Source organism: Arachis stenosperma, chromosome 4 (genome assembly GCF_014773155.1).
Source record: "Arachis stenosperma cultivar V10309 chromosome 4, arast.V10309.gnm1.PFL2, whole genome shotgun sequence".
NCBI classification, from domain to species: Eukaryota; Viridiplantae; Streptophyta; class Magnoliopsida; order Fabales; family Fabaceae; genus Arachis; species Arachis stenosperma.
This window is the reverse complement of record NC_080380.1, coordinates 112,048,300-112,056,448: the sequence shown is the minus strand read 5'-3', so window position 1 is coordinate 112,056,448 and position 8,149 is coordinate 112,048,300.

Genomic DNA, 8,149 nt, shown 5'->3' with positions numbered 1-8,149 from the left:
CGTTTTTAAATTCAAAAATTAGACTTGTTTTTATCAAATAACTATTTCCTTATGTTATTACTTCAACATAATATTTCTTTATAATAACTACACTTATATTTACACTTTGTAGATTGTCCAAGAAGACCCATAATGCAGCTGTCATGCTTTCGTTGAAATAGTAACACTCAACTTCCACTTATATCTATCCAGTCGAAACTATGTGCTTTCATTAGAATACTTGACCTGTTTACTATTTGCTGCACATATTTTTTTCATGTTATCTGGTGCACGAAATTGCAATAACACTTTTGCAACTCCGCACAACTAACCAGCAAGTGCACTGGGTCGTCCAAGTAATACCTTGCGTGAGCAAGGGTCGATCCCACGGAGATTGTCGGCTTGAAGCAAGCTATGGTTATCTTGTAAATCTTAGTCAGGAGATCAGAAATTATCAGGATTGATTGTAAAAAGTAAAAGAACATGAAATGGTTACTTGTTTTGCAGTAATGGAGAATAGGTTGGGGTTTTGGAGATGCTCCATCTTCTGAATCTCTGCTTTCCTACTGTCTTCTTCATCAAACACGCAAGTCTCCTTCCATGGCAAGCTCATGTAGGGTTTCACCGTTGTCAATGGCTACCTCCCATCCTCGCAGTGAAAGCTAATGCACGCACTCTGTCACAGTACTGCCAATCACCGGTTTGGTTCCCTCCCCTACCGGAATAGAATCCCTCTTTTGCGTCTGTCACTAACGCCCAGTAGGTTACAGGTTTGAAGCACGTCACAGTCATTCAATCATTGAATCCTACTCAGAATACCACAGACAAGGTTTAGACCTTCCGGATTCTCTTGAATGCTGCCATCAGGTCCTGCCTATACCACGAAGATTCCGATTAAAGAACCCAAGAGATAACTACTCAATCTAAGATAGAACAGAGGTGGTTGTCAGGCACGTGTTCATAGTTGAGAATGATGATGATTGTCACGGATCATCACATTCATCCGGATTAAGAACAAGTGTTATCTTAGAATCGAAGCAAGCATGATTGAATAAGAAACAGTAGTAATTGCATTAATCCATCAAGACACAGCAGAGCTCCTCACCCCCAACCATGGGGTTTAGAGGCTCATACTGTGGAAAGAAACGTGTACAAAATGTTATGGGGTCATAAGGTACGGATACAATGTCAAATGATCCTATAAGTAGTAAACTAGTGTCCTAAGGTTTACAGAAATGAGTAAATGACAGAAAAATCCACTTCCGGGCCCACTTGGTGTGTGCTTGGGCTGAGCAATGAAGGAATTTCGTGTAGAGACCTTTTCTGGAGTTAAACGCCAGCTTTCATGCCAGTTTGGGCGTTTAACTCCAAATTTTATTCCAGTTCCGGCGTTTAACGCTGGAATTTCTTTAGGTGACTTTGAGCGCCGGTTTGGGCCATCAAATCTTGGGCAAAGTATGGACTATTATATATTGCTGGAAAGCCCAGGATGTCTACTTTCCAATGCCATTGAGAGCGCGCCATTTGGGCTTCTGTAGCTCCAGAAAATCCACTTCGAGTGCAGGGAGGTCAGAATCCAACAGCATCTGTAGTCCTTTTCAGTCTCTGGATCAGATTTTTGCTCAGGACCCTCAATTTCAGTCAGAAAATACCTGAAATCACAGAAAAACACACAAACTCATAGTAAAGTCCAGAAAAGTGAATTTTAATTAAAAACTAATAAAAATATACTAAAAACTAACTAAAAGATACCAAAAACATACTAAAAACAATGCCAAAAAGCATACAAATTATCCGCTCATCACAACACCAAACTTAAATTGTTGCTTGTCCCCAAGCAACTGAAAATCAAAATAGGATAAAAAGAAGAGAATATACTATAGACTCCAAAATATCAAAGAAACATAGCTCCAATTAGATGAGCGGGACTAGTAGCTTTTTGCCTCCGAACAGTTTTGGCATCTCACTCTATCCTTTGAAGTTCAGAATGATTAGCATCTATAAGAACTCAGAACTCAGATAGTGTTATTGATTCTCCTAGTTAAGTATATTGATTCTTGAACATAGCCTGTGTATGAGTCTTGGCTGTGGCCCAAAGCACTCTGTCTTCCAGTATTACCACCGGATACATACATGCCACAGACACATAATTGGGTGAACCTTTTTAGATTGTGACTCAGCTTTGCTAAAGTCCCCAATTAGAGGTGTCCAGGGTTCTTAAGCACACTCTTTTGCCTTGGATCACAACTTTATTCCTTTCTTTTTCTCTCTTTTTTTTCGAATTGTTTTTTTTTTTTGGATTCACTGCTTTTTCTTGCTTCAAGAATCATTTTGATGATTTTTCAGATCCTCAATAACAGTTCTCTTTCTCCTCATTCTTTCAAGAGCCAACAATTTTAGCATTCTTAAAACAACAAATTCAAAAGACATATGCACTGTTCAAGCATTCATTCAGAAAACAAAAAGTATTGTCACCACATCAAACTAATTCAACTAGTTTCAGAGATAAATTTCGAAATCCTGTACTTCTTGTTCTTTTGTGATTAAAGCATTTTTTCTTTTAAGAGAGGTGATGGATTCATAGGACATTCATAGCTTTAAGGCATAAACTTAAATTTTATTAATTATGAACTAAGAACAAGGCTCAAATATAGATATAAGATGAAACTAAAAAAAATAAATAGAAAATAATAAAAAAAAACGCAAACATAGGCTCCTAATGATAGAGGTTTTCACAGAGTTAGAACTCAACAACCTTGATTTTGAGAAGTGGATGCTCCCTCAGCTTGAGAGGAGAGCTTTTGGCGTTTCATCTCTTGAATTTCACGCCCCTGCTTCTCTTGTTCTTTCCATTGTCTTCTTGGTGATTGGATGTTCTATGGGTATGAGTTCATCTTCTTCTCTCTTCACCCCAGCCTCTTTACAGAGCAAGGAAATCAAGCTTGGATAAGCCAATTTGGCTTCAGTGGAATTCTTATTTGCAATTGTGTAGATCTCACAAGCAATCACATGATGCACCTCCACTTCTTTTCCAAGCATAATGCAATGAATCATCACTGCTCTCTTGATGGTGACCTCAGAACGGTTGCTAGTGGGCAATATGGAACGCCCAATAAAGTCTAGCCAACCTCTTGCAATTGGCTTGAGGTCTCCCCTCTTGAGTTGGTTTGGGACACCCTTTGAATTGGTTATCCACTTAGTCCCAGGGAGGCATATGTCCTCTAGAACTTGATCCAACCCCTTATCTACTCTCACCATCCTCCTATTAAAGGAATCAGGATCATCTTGCAGTTGAGGCAACTTGAAGATTTCTCTTATTTTGTCCAGATGGAAGTATATAACTTTCCCTCTGACCATGGTTCTGTAGGTATGGTAAGCGGTTCCAGTCATTCTCTGCTTATCTGTTAGCCACAGATTTGAGTAGAATTCCTGAACCATGTTCCTTCCAACCTTTGTTTCAGGATTGGTTAGAACTTCCCATCCTCTGTTTCGAATTTGCTCTTGGATCCCCGGATATTCATCTTCTTTCAGATCAAATTTAACTTCCGGGATCACTGACCTCAGACCCATTATTTTATGATAATGGTCTTCATGTTCTTTGGTTAAGAACTTCTCTTCATTCCAAAGATTCTTTGGATTATTCTCTTTCTTGCCTCTCAAATTGGTTTGTTTTCCCTTAGGAGCCATGATATTGATGAATCTTGGCTTAGTGATCACGGAAAAGCACACCAAACTTAGAGGTTTGCTTGTCCTCAAGCAAAAGATAAGAGAGAAGAGAGGGGGAGGAAGAGAAAATTCGAATGGTGTGGTTGGAAGAGGGGAACAAACGTGTATTTATAAGGTGGGGAGGGGAGTTTTCGAAAAAAAAAAAGAGGAATTTGAAAGGAGATTTGAGAAGATATGAGAAGAAATTGAGAAGAGGGTGAAATTTTTGAACATTGTTTGTAATTGATTTGAAATAGATTTGAAAAAAAAATGTTTTGATTTTTGAAGATTTGAAAGTGAATGATGAATGATTGAAGTGTGATTTTGTAGAAAAGTATGGGTGAGAAAAGGAAAGTTTGAAAAAATCTGATTTGAAAACAAAATTGTGGTCCCCCCACCAAGCTGGCGTTAAACGCCCAGAATGGCACCCATTCTGGCGTTTAACGCCCATCTGTTGCCCCACTTGGGCGTTTAACGCCCAGCCAGGTACCCTGGCTGGCGTTAAACGCCAGAAATTCTTCCTCACTGGGCGTTTTTCTAAAACGCCCAGGATGCTGCACACCTGGCGTTAAACGCCCAGAATGGTGCCCATTCTGGCGTTTAACGCCCAAAATGGCACCATTCCTGGCGTTAAACGCCCAGAATGGTACCCATTCTGGCGTTTAACGCCCAAAATGCCCCTTACTGGCATTTTTTCGCCAGTAAGCTCATTTTCTCTGCTTTTTGAGCTGAATCCTTCTGTAACTCTGTGAATTCCTTCATTTTTGATACTTGCCTCTGTAAGAACTAATCATACAACTTTCTAATGACTGGGTTGCCTCCCAGCAAGCGCTTCTTTACTGTCTTTAGCTGGACTTTCACTGAGAATCACTCAAGTCTCAGTTTTGAGCATTCCTGCTCAAAATTTCCTTCAAGATAGTGCTTGATTCTCTGTCCATTAACAATGAACTTCTTGTCAGAATCAATATCCTGAAGCTCAACATATCCATATGGTGATACTCCTGTAATCACATATGGACCCCTCCACCGGGATTTGAGTTTTCCTGGAAACAATTTGAGCCTGGAGTTGAAGAGCAGAACTTTTTGTCCTGGCTCAAAGACTCTGGTTGACAATCTCTTGTCATGCCACTTCTTTGCCTTTTCCTTATAAATTTTTGCATTTTCAAAGGCATTGAGTCTGAACTCCTCTAGCTCATTTAGCTGGAGCAGTCTTTTCTCACCAGCTAACTGTGCATCCATGTTTAGGAATATGGTTGCCCAGTAGGCTTTGTGTTCCAATTCCACAGGCAAATGACAGGCCTTCCCATACACCAATTGGTATGGAGAGGTTCCTATAGGAGTCTTGAATGCTGTTCTGTATGCCCACAGAGCATCATCCAAGCTCTTTGCCCAATCCTTTCTTCGGGCTATCACAGTCCGTTCCAGGATTCTTTTTAGCTCTTTGTTAGAGACTTCAGCTTGCCCATTTGTCTGTGGATGATACGGAGTTGCCACTTTATGGCTGATTCCATATCTAACCATAGCAGAGTATAGCTGTTTATTGCAGAAATGAGTGCCCCCATCACTGATTAGTACTCTGGGAACACCAAATCTGCTGAAAATGTTCTTCTGGAGGAATTTCAGTACAGTCTTGGTATCATTAGTGGGTGTAGCAATTGCTTCTACCCACTTAGATACATAGTCTACTGCCACCAGAATGTAAGTGTTTGAGTATGATGGTGGGAATGGTCCCATGAAATCAATTCCCCATACATCAAACAATTCTATCTCTAATATTCCTTGTTGAGGCATGGCATATCCGTGAGGCAGGTTACCAGCTCTTTGGCAACTGTCACAGTTACGCACAAACTCTCGGGAATCTTTATAGAGAGTAGGCCATTAGAAGCCGCACTGGAGAACTTTAGTGGCTGTTCGCTCACTTCCAAAATGTCCTCCATAATGTGATCCATGGCAGTGCCATAAGATCCTTCGTGCTTCTTCTCTGGGTACGCATCTGCGGATCACTCCGTCAGCACATCTCTTAAAGAGATATGGTTCATCCCAAAGGTAGTACTTGGCATCTGAAATTAATTTCTTTCTTTGCACACTGCTGTACTCCTTGGGTATGAACCTTACAGCTTTATAATTTGCAATGTCTGCAAACCATGGAGCTTCCTGGATGGCAAAGAGTTGCTCATCTGGGAAAGTCTCAGAGATCTCAGTAGAAGGGAGGGACGCCCCAGCTACTGGTTCTATCCGGGACAGATGATCAGCCACTTGGTTCTCTGTCCCTTTTCTGTCTCTTATTTCTATATCAAACTCTTGCAGAAGCAACACCCATCTTATAAGCCTGGGTTTTGAATCCTGCTTTGTGAGTAAGTATTTAAGAGCAGCATGGTCAGTGTACACAATCACCTTTGATCCCACTAAGTAGGATCTAAACTTGTCAATGGCATAGACCACTGCAAGTAATTCTTTTTCTGTGGTTGTGTAATTCTTCTGTGCATCATTTAGAACACGGCTAGCATAATAAATGACATGCAGAAGTTTGTTATGCCTCTGTCCCAACACTGCACCAATGGCATGATCACTGGCATCACACATTAATTCAAAGGGTAATGCCCAATCTGGTGCAGAGATAACTGGTGCTGTGACCAGCTTAGCTTTCAGGGTCTCAAATGCCTGCAAACACTGTGTGTCAAACACAAATGGCGTGTCAGCAGCTAGCAGGTTACTCAAAGGTTTAGCAATTTTCGAAAAATCCTTGATAAACCTTCTATAGAATCCTGCATGCCCAAGAAAGCTTCTGATTGCCTTAACATTGGCAGGTGGTGGTAATTTTTCAACTACCTCTACCTTTGCCTTATCCACCTCTATTCCCTTGCTTGAAACTTTGTGCCCAAGGACAATTCCTTCAGTCACCATAAAGTGACATTTCTCCCAGTTTAAAACCAGGTTAGTCTCTTGGCATCTTTTCAGGACAAGCGATAGGTGGTTAAGACAGGAGCTGAATGAGTCTCCATATACTGAAAAGTCGTCCATGAAGACTTCCAGAAATTTCTCTACCATATCTGAGAAGATAGAGAGCATGCACCTTTGAAAGGTTGCAGGTGCATTGCACAGACCAAAAGGCATCCTCCTGTACGCAAACACGCCAGAAGGGCAAGTAAATGCTGTTTTCTCTTGGTCCTGAGGATCTACTGCAATTTGGTTGTAGCCTGAATAGCCATCCAAAAAGCAGTAGTAGTCATGACCAGCTAGTCTTTCTAGCATTTGGTCTATGAATGGTAAAGGAAAATGATCCTTTCTGGTGGCTGTATTGAGTCTTCTGTAGTCAATACACATGCGCCACCCTGTGACTGTCCTTGTAGGAACCAGTTCATTTTTTTCATTATGAACCACTGTCATGCCTCCCTTTTTGGGAACAACTTGGACAGGGCTCACCCAGGGGCTATCAGAAATAGGATAAATAATCCCAGCCTCTAGTAATTTAGTGACCTCTTTCTGCACCACCTCCTTCATGGCAGGATTTAGCCTCCTCTGTGGTTGAACCACTGGTTTGGCATTATCCTCCAATAGGATCTTGTGCATGCATCTAGCTGGGCTAATGCCCTTGAGATCACTGATGGACCACCCAAGAGCTGTCTTGTGTGTCCTTAGCACTTTAATCAGTGCTTCCTCTTCCTGTGAATTTAAAGCAGAGCTTATAATCACTGGAAACGTGTCACCTTCTCCCAGAAATGCATATTTCAGGGATGGTGGTAGTGGTTTGAGTTCAGGCTTAGGGGGTTTATCCTCCTCCTGAGGAATTTTCGAAAATTCCTTTGCCTCCTCTGGCTCTTCCTGATCAGTTTGAGCATCTTTGAAGATGTCCTCAAGCTCTGATTCTAGGCTTTCAGCCATATTGATCTCTTCTACCAGAGAGTCAATAATGTCAGCGTCCATGCAGTCCTCTGGTGTGTCTGGATGCTGCATAGCTTTGACAGCATTCAACTTGAACTCATCCTCATTGACTCTCAGGGTTACTTCCCCTTTTTGTACATCAATGAGAGTTCGTCCAGTTGCTAGGAATGGTCTTCCTAGAATGAGGGTTGCACTCTTGTGCTCCTCTATTTCCAGCACCACAAAGTCAGTTGGAAAGGCAAATGGCCCAACCTTGACAATCATGTCCTCTATTATGCCTGATGGGTGTTTAATGGAGCCATCAGCAAGTTGGAGGCATATCCTGGTTGGTTTGACTTCTCCAATCAACCCAAGCTTTCTGATAGTGGATGCAGGTATTAGATTGATGCTTGCTCCAAGATCACATAAAGCTATCTTGGTGCAAGTGCCTTCTAATGTGCATGGTATTAGAAAGCTTCCAGGATCTTGAAGCTTTTCTGGTAAGCTTTTTAGAATGACTGCACTGCATTCTTCAGTGAGAAACACTTTTTCAGTTTCTCTCCAATCCTTCTTATGACTTAAGATTTCCTTCATGAACTTAGCA